Source organism: Cajanus cajan, chromosome 6, assembly GCF_000230855.2.
Source record: "Cajanus cajan strain Asha chromosome 6, NIPB_CcT2T_4, whole genome shotgun sequence".
Taxonomy (NCBI): domain Eukaryota; kingdom Viridiplantae; phylum Streptophyta; class Magnoliopsida; order Fabales; family Fabaceae; genus Cajanus; species Cajanus cajan.
Genome location: NC_138522.1, coordinates 38,244,010 through 38,258,393, shown reverse-complemented (window position 1 = coordinate 38,258,393; position 14,384 = coordinate 38,244,010). Strand labels below are relative to the sequence as shown.

At 32.1% G+C, this 14,384-nt stretch overlaps 2 pseudogenes; both read left to right on the top strand.

Annotated features, from left to right (window-relative positions):
- The first annotated feature begins 226 nt into the window (after positions 1-226).
- On the top strand, positions 227-2,153 carry LOC145958685 (putative wall-associated receptor kinase-like 16 pseudogene; annotated as a pseudogene).
- Positions 2,154-3,153: 1,000 nt separating this feature from the next.
- Positions 3,154-5,834, top strand: LOC145959049 (wall-associated receptor kinase 3 pseudogene; annotated as a pseudogene).
- Positions 5,835-14,384: the final 8,550 nt, after the last annotated feature.

Below are 14,384 nucleotides of genomic sequence, written 5' to 3'. Positions count from 1 at the left end.
ATAATACAAAAAAAATTATATACTTTTTTAAACGAAAAAGGAAAAAATTAGGGGCCATGGCTTGGTCTGTCCCATACCCATTTAGGCTCCACCACTGATTATGACTATGGAAAAAGGTTGGAATATATATTCCTTTCCTATTGAAAAATCTGTTAGAATGTTCAATTTAATAATTAAATAAATATGAACCGTAGATTGAAATCAACGTTCGAGATCTTGCCAAGTCATGGATGACTTCCAAGTCAAGTGTGAAGGTGATACGGAATGGAATATGGTTGGACAGCTCTGAATTAGACGTTTGGAAAATTAAATTCAAAAATATTGTTGGACACTTTAACAATCTAATAGACACTTATGAAAGGGAAAAATAAAAAAATAAATAAAATAAAAAATTTTAAATAAATTTTTAGTCTAGAGATTTTTTATTTGAATCTCTTTAATTTTTTTTAAAAAAATTTTGTTCTTGTAAAAAAAAGTATTTCATTTTCATACTTATTGTCAAAATGACCATTAAATAAAACAAAAAATTATAAGAATGAAAATAGAAAAATAAAAAATTATAAAGACAAATAAAAAATGACTAAAATGAAAACAACAAAAAAACTTAAGAAGATCAAAATAAAAATAATTATAATTAAAAGGATTAAAATGAAATGAACCTTATTTTATATTGATTAAATATTTATTTGATTCTAATTTATAAAATTTAAATCATTAAATACAATAACACATAATGAAGAAAAAAAAACTATAATAAATGCATTGATGACTAATTTTTTTTTCTTTCTAAAATTAAATGTACAACTTCATAAATTAAAAGTCATGTCCAAAATACAATTCATAAAATTTATATAATGACAATCACTCTTACAAATGTATAAAAAGTAAATATAATAAATAAGAAAGAAAAAAAACTAAACATTAAATGAAGTAAAGATAGGAAAATAAATTTTAATATGTGAGCACGAAATAATAAAGAAATCAAGATAAAAAATGAAAAAAAAACTTACATTATAGCATTCTTTCTACATCACTTCCATATATTTTTACAAATTACATTAAACACAAAACAAATCTCATTTTATTATTTCATACCACTACTCATTAATTGACATCCTTGACATATTTGATTTTTTTTTGTTTTTGTTGCTCTTCATTTATTATATTTCTTTCATAACTTACAAATTACATGAGAGCAAATCTTCTCTCAATATGTTGTGGCAATAAAAGTGTCCAAAATTAATGGCCAACGAACAGTTTACAAAGGAATATTACCTGACAATAGAATTGTGGCAATAAAAGTTTCCAAAATTAGCAATTTAAACCAAATTGAGCAATTCATCAATGAGGTGATCTTGCTTTCTTGAATCAACCATAGGAATGTGGTGAAGCTCTTGGGATGTTGTTTAGAGGCAGAAGTTCCCTTGCTCGTTTATGAATTCATCCCCAACGGTACTGTTTATGAGCATCTTCACGATCAAAGCCAATCTTTAAGACTTACATGGAAAACACGATTGCAAATAGCAATAGGAAGTGTTGGGGCCCTAGCATACTTGCATTCTGCTACCACTGCACCAATCATACATAGAGATGTGAAAACTGCAAACATTTTACTTGATCACAATCTCACTGCAAAAGTAGCTGATTTTGGAGCTTCAAAGATTATTCCTCTAGATCAAGCTCAACTTACCATATTGGTGTAAGGAACACTGGGGTATCTTGACCCAGAATACTTCCATACAAGCCAATTAACAGAGAAAAGTGATGTCTATAGTTTTGGAGTAGTTCTAGTTGAACTACTAACAGGTAAGAAAGCACTCTCTTTTGATAGGCCAGAAACTCTTAGAAACCTTGCAATGCACTTCCATTCTTCCATGAATGAGGGTGGATTGCTCAACATTGTTGATAGCCAAATAATAGATGAGGCAAATGTTGAGCAACTAATGGATTTTGCCAATATCGCAAAACATTGTTTAAGGTTGAAGGGGGAGGAAAGGCCCACCATGAAAGAAGTTGCAACGGAACTTGAGGCAATAAAAGCATTGTGGAAAAACACCGATTGGAAAAAGTCAACTTGTCTTCAAAGGAAACTGAAAATCTTCTCAAAGCATCACCGTCATATTCTTTTAGTGTTGTAGATGATGCTGACAAAAGAAGCTTGCATTCTGGATCTGAAAGTTTAAGTCGGATTTCTTTGCCCTTAAATGGGAGATGATTTGTTGATATTAATTAATTGTAATATTATCATAATTCACACGTCTGTTGTTACTCAAGACTAGATGCTAATCTATCTTCAAAATAATGGTTGTGTAGTGTGTTGTATATTCCCTTATTGCATTGTACCATAATGTGACATCATGTTTGTGATGAAGTTTTGTATGTTATGTGAGATGCTTTTTATCATTACTGTTTAATTAATTTATCTAGGATTTAATCTGTGGGGAGATGATGAATAGTTTCTCAAGTTATATTTGTTTTGCAGTTGATGTTCATGTGGAAAGTGTGTTTTATTCAACTTGGTTGGTAATCTTAGAAGATAGGGATTGTTTGTCTACCTTTTTAGATTCTAAGAGGCTTGTTCATGAAAATCAAAATTGTTTCCATCTGTATAGGGCTGTTACGGGGGATATTTTCTCTAAAGCCGAAATTCAGAAAATGTTGGCCCCTTGTTCTTCTAACAAGGGTGCCACAATTTCTAATGATGAACTTCCTGATATTCTCCTCAATACACTTTCCTTTCTATGCAACTTACAATACACTCTCCTTTCTATGCAACTTCTTTCTACTTTTTAGTATAGATCTCTTCAGGAGTTACTATTAGTATTTTTTTACTCTTGTACACAACAATAAATTTATCTACATTGTGATATCAATTTTTTTATATATTAATTCACATATAATTCAATTACTTTCACAATAGCACAAACTAAAAAAACCGAAAAGGACACATTATCAGCTAGCAAAGGAAAGCCTTAAGCTTTTTAGTCACAATAAACATTCATCTTTTATGTCACTCCAAGTTCTTTAATAGAGTGTTCCTTGCAGCACATGTGTTGAAGACAAATACTTTGGGCCTTTTGGCCAGAATAAATTTAAAAAATTAATTTTTTTGAAATAAATGATTTAAAAAATAATTATTAAAATAAATTCATCAAAACTAGTAGACCACAGCCAGATTGAACAATTCATCAATGAAGTGGTTGTACTGTCCCAAATAAACCACAGAAACGTGGTCAAACTCCTAGGTTGCTGTCTAGAAACAGAAATGCCACTTCTGGTTTATGAATTTGTGAAAAATGGCACCCTCTTTGACCACATTCACAATGAAAACACCACACTTCCTTGGGATGCACGTCTAAGAATAGCAGCAGAAACAGCTGGTGTGCTTGCCTACTTGCATTCTTCTGCCTCCATACCAATCCTCCATAGGGACTTCAAGTCAACTAACATACTCTTAGATGAGAAATACACAGCCAAGGTTTCTGACTTTGGAACCTCGAGATTGGTTCCACGTGACAAGTGTCAGTTGACAACGTTGGTTCAGGGAACTCTTGGTTACCTTGACCCTCAATACTTTCAGACCAGCCAACTAACTGAGAAAAGCGATGTGTATAGCTTTGGTGTTGTGCTTGCTGAGTTGCTAACTGGAAGAAGGGCACTCTCTTTTGACATGCCAGAGGAGGAGAGGAACCTAGCCTTGTATTTCCTCTCGGCTCTGAAGGATGATTGCTTGTTACAAATTGTTGAGGATTGTGTGAGTGAGGGAAATAGTGACCAGGTGAAGGAAGTTGCTAACATTGCTCAATGGTGCTTGAGGCTTAGAGGTGAAGAAAGACCCACCATGAAGGAAGTGGCAAGGGAATTGGATGGTCTCAGAATGATGACCCCAACTACGTATGTGATTGGTGAGGGATCATGTCAAAGCCAAACAGAAACAAACTATGATAATTTTCGTTATACTCATACTACATCATGCACTGGCCGTGAGGATGACACCATTTGCAAAGATGTCATGTCACCGTTATGGGATGGCAGATGAAGGGTGTTATTTGGGAGAAATTATTAGGTGGTTATACACTGCGTGATCCGTAACTAATCTCTGCATAATATTTATTATGTAGCAGTGTTATAAATTTTTCTTATAAATTGAAAATCTTAAATATATGTTGTAGAGATTAGTTGTAATCATATATACTCAGTAGTCTTATGCTACATAATAATTTCTAGCTAGTTGGAGGCACTTTGTCTATGGCATCATCAATTCGAAGATTATACACATATGATATGTTGGCCACTATGAAGTTCTTTTAGTTTTCTTTTGTTCTGCATGAAAAGTCATCCGGTAATGTTGCTGTGTCTTATTTTCTGAATGGTTATATGTGTGTGCCAAGAGGTGTGGTTTGACAAATACTATGATGTACCATTGTCTGTGCTGTCACCATTGTTCAGATTATTACTCTCTTTTGACATAGCGCCACTTTCACAAATTATTTTTTTAAAAATTATTTACTTATAAGAAAATTATTTTTTTTATATTAAATATTTGACGTTGTAGACTATAGCGACTTCAGTGGAGCTGTTTTGTGTCGCTATAGGATGTAGCGACATTATCAATATGGCTTTCATGGTTTCGCTGGAGTTACAAAAATGTCATGTGTCACTGGTGTCGCTATGGCCCATAGCGACACCGTTAAAAGTGCTCCAAAGGTGTATATTGTTTAAAAACAGCCTCATTTACGTAATTAAGTTGGGAACTGTCCCAATATGGTCAATCAGCCCTATAAAGTTCTTTTAGTTTTCTTGGTTTCTCATGAAAAGTCATCCGGTAATGTTGTTGTGTCTTATTTTCAGAATGGTTATATGTATGTGCCAAGAGGTGTGGTTTAACAAATACTATGATGTACCATTGTCTGTGCTGTCACCATTGTTCAGATTATTACTATTAAATATGATTTCTCCTTTTGGCACTACACCAATGAACGAATGGTTATAACATTATCAATTAACCAACGTTATGCTTTCCTAAAACATTCCCCTTACAGTTCAAAAGAACTCATTAATTGTATTGAAAGAAGAAATTAAAAACCGAGAAATATTGCACACAGTGAAATCTTTCAGTACTTTCCCTATAATATTTTTACTTAAATTTTTTTTTTAATTTTGGAAAAATATTTCTAAAAATATTAAAATCTAAGCAAACACTATTACAGGTATATCGAGAAAAAAAACATTTTAATCTATAATATTTTTAAAAATCTTAATCAATACAAAATTACATATTAGAAATACTAATTTTTATGCTATGAGCTAGATAAATAAATAAACTAATGCAAAATAATTTAACAAATTATTTCATTCTATGTTGATTATTTTATACTAGAGGGGTAGAGGCACTTCGTGCTTCTAATAGTTATTCCCTAATAAAATATTAAAAAGTTGTGTATAATTATTTAAAGAAAATTTAAGATTTTTTTTTTATATTTGGAGGTATAATGGTCTATTAAAAAATGGAGACCAAAAAGCGGTTACATCTCTTATATCCCCTTTATAATAGTTATAGATATGAGGGGTTATAATAACACCGATGTAACTTTTACCAAGTATTACACCATTCAATAACTCTATATTAAATATGAATTTTGTAAATTCAACCGTTAGATTGAAAGTTCATATCACTTTATATGTGTATATCAAATTTTGTTAAAATTGAACAACAACTTGAAGGTAATCAAAGCCTTCATATTTTAATATATTTTGAAATGAATATCTTACGTCAATTTTATTTTATAAGAATGAAGTATCAAATCATCTTGGATTAATATAAAATTTTGTATATATATAAAATATTCATTTATAATTTGTATATAAAATTTTGTATAAAATATATATAAAATTACTGAATTCCTCAACCGGACCTAATAATGTTCCTCTTTTGATGGGAAGATAAAGAGATGTGTGTTTCTGATTTGACATATTGAGTACCGTAACCATCTTTTGCAATTTTAAACCTGTTAGGGTTTTCACTAACTTCTAATAGGCTAAATCTGGTTTTCACCTATTTGGGCCCATATCAATTTTACTATTGACAATCTAAAGACTCACTAAAATTAGATCACTTTTATTGAGTCTAACTAAATATAAAAAAACTAATATAAATATTATAAATAATATATATAGCTCACATTAATTATTATAAATAAAATTTCTAACACATATTTTGTAGGAGGGGTTCCATCATTTGAGTTGTTGCCCTTCCACTAAACTCACTCCCCATTCGTTATTTTCTATTTAACCTAAAACATCATTACAATAAAATTGTCATGTAATGACACATAATCTATAGTAACATAATATTTGTCACTAAAAATTTACTTATACTATAAATATAATATATGTTAGTATATATTATTAAAAAGTAGGGGTGGGTATGCGGACCGGTCCGGCCCGTTTAAGGCCCGGTCCGTGAAGTCTGCATTTTTAACGGGCCGGATAAATCCGGTCCGCGAAATAAATGGACTTAAATCTTCAAGTCCGTATCCGGCCCGTGAAGCCCGCGGATAAACGGATAAGTCCGCGGGCCCAATTAAATCTAAATTGTTTAAATGAATATTGACTCAGATTTTAAATTTCTTTTCCTTTATTTAACCTATGAAAACATGAGGAAAAAAAACATATAAAATGATATAAATATACTTCTAATAATAACATCAAACATTGTAAATAATAAATCAAAGTCTTAAATAACAAAGTTTACACATTCTAAATTTCTAATAGAAATATTTAAGTCTCAATGCCTTTAAAATTTAAAGTCCAAGCATAACAACTATTAACCAAATATTAAAGCCTTACTACCTTAAAACTTTAAAAGTCTTAATACACAACCAAACAAATATAAAACATTTGTAAGTCCAAGTACATCAAAGTCTAAATACCTTAAAACATCAAAGTCTTAATTAATATCTTAAAAATAAACATAAAATATTTGTAAGTCCAATTACATCTATCAAATATAATCAAGCATCTTCAATAATAAAATTTGAGTCCACATTTAAACGGGTAATCCGCGGGCTCACGGATTAAATCCGCAAAATTCGCGGACTAAACGGGCCGGACCTAAAAAGTCCGCATGATTATACGGATTAAAAAAAATGGGTCCGTTATCCGTGAAGTCTGCAGACTTACGGACCGGTCCGCGGACTCAAGTCCATATACCCACCCCTATTAAAAAGTATAGATATAGTGTATAGTGACATATAATATATATTGTCAAATATCTTTCAAAATTAATAATAAAATTATATGTAACTATATGTCAAATAAATTTATATTTACATATATTATATTATAAAAATATTTTTTGTATATCACTGTGTGTAACATTTCTTATAATACACAAATTATCCAAAAACGAATTAAGATGATTCTCAAGACAAATGATATAACTTAAATAGACAAATACAAACTGTTGGTACCGGAAAATGAATTCGGAGGCACTCGAAATATAGAGGTGCTTTAAATCCTAGGTGATCGGAAAATGGCAAAGAAGTTTCTGAGGAAGGACACGAAGACACTTTTCGTGAAACTCTCGAAATCATTGTACCAGGAAGGACACGAAGACACTTTTCGAGAAACTCTCGAAATCATTGTACCAGGAAGGACACGAAGACACTTTTCGAGAAACTCTCGAAATTATTGAACTAGGAAGGACGCTGCTCAAGAGAAAGGCTCACAGCCTCGCAACCTCTCAAAGTACAAGAAAAATCAGGAAACACTCGAGTAGTATATTTTTCGTTGGTTACTCGAAATCCCAAGAATCCGGACATACACGAACACACTTCGCAACCTCTCAGAATGAAGAACTTAAAGGAGACATGATTTAAGAGCGGTTGAAGTAAATCATGGGATAAGTGTCAAAGGCTGCAGAACGGTTTGGGGAAGTTAATGAGCAGTTCCAAGAGTTATCCAAAGACGTGCCCGGGAATAAGCCACGAGGTCGAGGTGGAAGTTTAGAACGGTTATGCACTTCCGGGGCACGTCAGAAACAGTTACCTTTCCCAAATCTTTGTCTATAAATTAAACGAGCCATGCTCGTAGCAAGAGGTCGAAAATCTAATTCCCACAATACCTCACATGCACTCCGCAGCCTGTGCATAAGGCATACTGTGCGTACGAGACAGCTTTGGGTACGATTTCTCGACCACCTTTCTTTTTCCTTTTTAGGAGTAGCATAGCATAGCGTAGCATAGCATAGCGTAGCATAGCATAATCTAGTCTAGTGTAGTGTAGTCATTCTAAACACGTTTCGTTACCCTTACGAATTGTAATTATGTTACCATTTAATGAAAACTCTATTTCTTACTTGTACGATTTTATTTTTTCACTGAAAGTCTTCAATTTTGTCATGTCACGAACACGCATAAATTGAAACGTGAAATCGTGCTAGTTCGAATAAAAAGGATCCATAAAACGAAATCCACCGTAAACAAATTGGCACGCCCGGTGGGACTCGTTTGGTGAACTTCATTGAACTAATTGAACTAGTTTTGTGTGTGCTTCTATTTTTATGAGACTTAGAAGTGGGACAACTATGTGTACATCCAGCAGAAGAGATGCGCTTAATGAAGAACAGGGTAATGGAGAAAATCGGAATACAAATCAAGAAAATGTGCCAAATGAAGCCAGGGGGGCAATGTCTCCACCTCCTGTAAATATTCCGAACTCCGCGGGATTTCTGAATGCGTCACAAGAAATGGTGAATGCTACACGCGAACATCCATGGGGAATGCCTCCGAATTGGAGAAGTACCCAGCCCATAAGCGTAGAAATGCCAATACCATATTCTGGGCACAATCCTCAAATGCAAATATCATCATATGGGTATAATGCAGTCCCAAATGGAATGAGCTTTATCATGCACGATCCTCACCAGCATGTTGGCACAAGCCAAGAAGGGTCATTGGTTCGACAAAGTAATTATATACCCACGGGTATAAGCAATGAAGCCATGATAGCCCTTCGACAACAAATGGATCATAGTAACCACGATATGGTAAATTTGTTGTCGACACAAATGCACAACATACTCACACCCCTATACGAGCTGATGAGCAAAATAGGAGATAAAATTAATGATAATCGACTCTCGAGAGATACGAGTGTAAATCTGAACGGCCTCGAAAATCCAACCATCAATGAGATGAATATTCGAGAAGTTAGAAATCGTATCAATCTCAATCAAGGGGGACCTCTGAGAAATATCGAGGAAAATTTGGATCATATAGTCGAGAAGGTACTGAATAAGCACGGATTTGAAACGGGGCGAAATGAGCACCCTTACTTTGTATCTGCCTTTCCTGACTATATTACCCAATCTGAGCTACCTAGCGGGATGAAAGAGAGTTAGGTGAATCCACCGTAGAACACATAGCCAGATATCTAGTCGAGTGTGGAGACCTAGTGGGTAATGAATATTTGAAAATGAAATATTTTCCAAGTTCACTAACCAAACATGCTTTTACGTGGTTTACGACTTTGCCATCTAATTCGATTATTACTTGGGCACAATTGGAAAGGAGTTTCCACGAAAACTTTTTTCGAGAGGAAATCAAGGTGAGCATAGTTGATTTGATGAATATGAAGAGGCAACATCATGAGACATTGGACGAATATTTTAATAGATTTAGGAAACTAAAGTCTCGATGTTACACGAATATTCCTGAACATGAGTTGGTAAAAATTGCCGCCACTGGGTTAGATTTTTCTATTCGAAAGAAACTTATAAATAAACAATTAAGAGATATGGCTCAACTAGCAGAGAAAGTGAGACGAATTGAACAAATGCGAGCAGAGAAAGAAAGGTTGAGAAAATTGACAAGTTTGTTCGAAGAGAAAAAGTAGCATATTTAGACAATATGGACGTTAACGATGATAATTTCGAATCTCTAAATGAAGAAATGGAAGTGAACTTAGCCGAATTGCAACCTGGGCCAACCTATCAATGCCAATTATTAAAACCTGGGGAAAATGATATAGAGGCCGGATCAAATAGAAAATATAATTTCGATATAACAAAAGTCGATAGAATATTCGATATTTCCCTGAAAGATAAGCAAATCATACTTCCAGAAAATCATAAAATTCCTCATTTTGAACAAAAAAAAAAATTTTTTATCACAACACAACATGTATGGTCATTGGACTAACAATTGTGTACGTTTCAGGGATATGGTCGAGAAAGCGATTACTGATGGTCGCTTGGCTTTCGAGGAGAAGAAAATGAAAATTGATACTGATCCATTCGCTACACAAGCAGGATATGTGGAACCTCTCTCTATGGGGATCAATGTAATGTGCTTGAAATCGATATGGCTGACCTGGTTGCGAACGAAGAGGAAGTTGTCGAACTTATTACGGATGAAAAAACTGGAAGAGCTCTTAGATGAGTTCGCGAAAGAGCAGGAACCTATGTATCCGAAAGAGAGGGACAGTTTGCTCGATTTTCTTTCAAGGAAGAAAGATGATGATCGGGAAGTTATGCTTTATCCGAGATGTAGCGTTATGTTTGACAGATCAGCAGCTAAGGCTTTCGAGGAGTCTGAAATTATGAAATTATAAAGCTGAGAAGGCTCGAGGAAAATCGAAAGTCAACAAAACATACCTCAGGACGTTCAGGAGAAGTTGATTCACGAATTTCGATAACATCCCGAGAAAATGGAGCAGCTGGTACGAAAATGAGAAATTCAGAATTAAAAGATGTCAGGGGCATTTAATTCTCGCGAAGAGTACAACGCTCTAGGGTCTTATCAGAGAAAGAGAGTTGAGGCGTTGAAAAACATTCTTTCTCAGTTACTTTGAAACAAATGTTTTCCAGGGGGGCATTTGTTGGTACCGGAAAATGAATTCGGAGGCACTCGAAATACAGAGGTGCTTTAAATCCTAGGTGATCGGAAAATGGCAAAGAAGTTTCTGAGGAAGAACACGAAGACACTTTTCGTGAAACTCTCGAAATCATTGTACCAGGAAGGACACGAAGACACTTTTCGAGAAACTCTCGAAATCATTGTACCAGGAAGGACACGAAGACACTTTTCGAGAAACTCTCGAAATTATTGAACTAGGAAGGACGCTGCTCAAGAGAAAGGCTCACAGCCTCGCAACCTCTCAAAGTACAAGAAAAATCAGGAAACACTCGAGTAGTATATTTTTCGTTGGTTACTCGAAATCCCAAGAATCCAGACATACACGAACACACTTCGCAACCTCTCAGAATGAAGAACTTAAAGGAGACACGATTTAAGAGCGGTTGAAGTAAATCATGGGATAAGTGTCAAAGGCTGCAGAACGGTTTGGGGAAGTTAATGAGCAGTTCCAAGAGTTATCCAAAGACGTGCCCGGGAATAAGCCACGAGGTCGAGGTGGAAGTTTAGAACGGTTATGCACTTCCGGGGCACGTCAGAAACAATTACCTTTCCCAAATCTTTGTCTATAAATTAAACGAGCCATGCTCGTAGCAAGAGGTCGAAAATCTAATTCCCACAATACCTCACATGCACTCCGCAGCCTGTGCATAAGGCATACTGTGCGTACGAGACAGCTTTGGGTACGATTTCTCGACCACCTTTCTTTTTCCTTTTTAGGAGTAGCATAGCATAGCGTAGCATAGCATAGTGTAGCATAGCATAGCGTAGCATAGCATAGCGTAGCATAGCATAGCGTGGCATAGCATAATCTAGTCTAGTGTAGTGTAGTCATTCTAAACACGTTTCGTTACCCTTACGAATTGTAATTCTGTTACCATTTAATGAAAACTTTATTTCTTACTTGTAGATTTTATTTTTTCACTGAAAGTCTTCAATTCTGTCATGTCACGAACACGCATAAATTGAAACGTGAAATCGTGCTAGTTCGAATAAAAAGGATCCATAAAACGAAATCCACCGTAAACACAAACACATATAAGTTGTTCATTTGTTATATTAATTAGCCTATTTTTATAATTTTATTTTATTTTATCATTACTATTGATGACTTTAAAATTAGAACCATTGATTTATTTCTTTTAAAGTGATTGTCTTTGCATCCGTCATCTTCTTAATAAAAATATTTTTGGCAGAAATTTCTTAATATGATTATACATAATACGTAAATAATAAACGAACGAAAGAAAGAGAGAGAAAAAATTGAAGGGCCCAACATAGAAATGTTGGGTTGAACCCCACTAATAATGAAAGTCCAACAAAACCCAATAAACAAGAGAAACTTGCATGGATATCTAAATTTACACTCCTCCAAGTTTAGAGCTCTGTTCTCTCAGATCTCGAATTTTTTACTATTTTAGAATTTTAGTAAAAGAATTACAAAAATAATCCCCACACATTATTTAGAAGAATAGACCCCTTTACTATACAGGTTCAGAATTCAATCTTTGGAAACTCGAATTTTAACCTGTTACAGGGTCCTCACTCGCGTGACATGGCTGTCAGAATTTGATTTCCAGAAAATCGAATTTTGGGCGGCACTTTTTTTGTTTTTGTTTTAAGTTTTTTTGTTATATATATATATATATTTAAAATAAATATTATAAAAAAATGTAAAAATGTATTATAAATATAAATATATATATATATGTATAAAATATTAATAATTTTGATAATTAATAATTTTAATAATTAATAATGTTAATAATTAATAATTTTTATAATTATAATAATTTTAATAAGTTATAATTTTAATAAGATATATTTATAATAATTTAGAAATTTAATAAGTCATAATTATAATAAGTTATAATTTTAATAAGTTAGAAATTTAATAAATTATTATTTGAAAAGAATTATAAATTTAATAAGTTAGTATGTATTATAAATATACACGTGTTTAAAAATATTAATAATATTTACAATTAAAATATATTCATAATAACTAAATTGAATAAATATTATTTATATAAGTTAAATATTAGAAGATGAAAAATAATATTTTAATAAGATAAATATAAAAAAATAATATTATTATGTTTATAAAATTTATAATTTTATGTAAATTTTTATAAGTTAGAAGATGAAAATTTATATTTTTATGTAAATATTTATAAGTTAGAAGATGAAAAATAATATTTTATAAGTTAAATAAAGATGAAAATAATTTTATGTTTATATAATTTATTTTTTTTAATAGAATTGATAAAATTTAATAAATTAGTTAATATTAAATATATTTGTTTATATTAAAATTTAGAATTTTTTTTAATTTAAAATGTATGCTGAATGAAAATAATTGAGAAATGGTAAAAAATTGTATAGTTGCAATGAAATTCATAAAAGTAAACAATGACATTTATTAAACTTAAAACTCATTACAACAATAAAAATCAATGGTGACAGGAATTAAATGCATGACTAATATTTGAACATGTCTTCCTAGTATATCACGGATGTGATAATAGGAACAAATTTTTACATGATTATGTTATTTTCTAATGTTTATCTCTGTTCTAATGTACATCTTTTCATTAAGAGGGGTTAGAAATACAATGTTAACCCTATCTGTAACGCTAACCCTACACATACACTTACCCTAACCCTAACACTTACTGTAACATTACCCTAACACAAAGTCACAACGTCATTGGAAAAACTTAGTGAAAAAATGAAACTCTAACCAACGTACCGCTTTAGGGATGATATTTTATGTAAATTTTTTTGAGTTTTTTTTACTGAAACTAACTTATTTCAATAGTATTCATATCAATGAATCTAATGGTACAAGTTTCACAAGTAAAAAATATGTGTAAGTCATAGAAAAAATTAGTGAAAAAAAAAAATTGACCCGTAAACCCTAACCAACATACCACTTTGAAGACGAAATTTTATGTAAATTACTGAAACCAACTTATTTCAATAGTATTCATATCAATGAATCCAATGATACAAGGTTCACAAGTCAAATGGTTTTCAACAAATGGTCCTTCAAAATGACCCAAATCCTCAACAACTTGATCCTGGATTCCAAGAATAAAAATCACAACGAAGAAATTCACCATGTAACAGACGTCGCCGTCATTGTGGAATTGACTACCATTACGGAGATAGTTAATTAATGTATGTAAAACATTGTGAAGCTTCCTTGCAAGTTATAATTTATTTAGTTCAAAATTTTCAAAAAGTAAGTATCCTCCTAATTCAAAAATGTTCATTTTTTAAATATTATAAATTATTCAAATTATAAAATTTAAAAATCATAACTTATTCAATTTATAAATAATTAATTAACTTATAATATTTAATATTATTAAAATTATAAATTATTAAAATTATAAAATAATAATTATTATTAAAGTTATAAATTATTACTATATAATATAATATTATTAATTATATTTAATA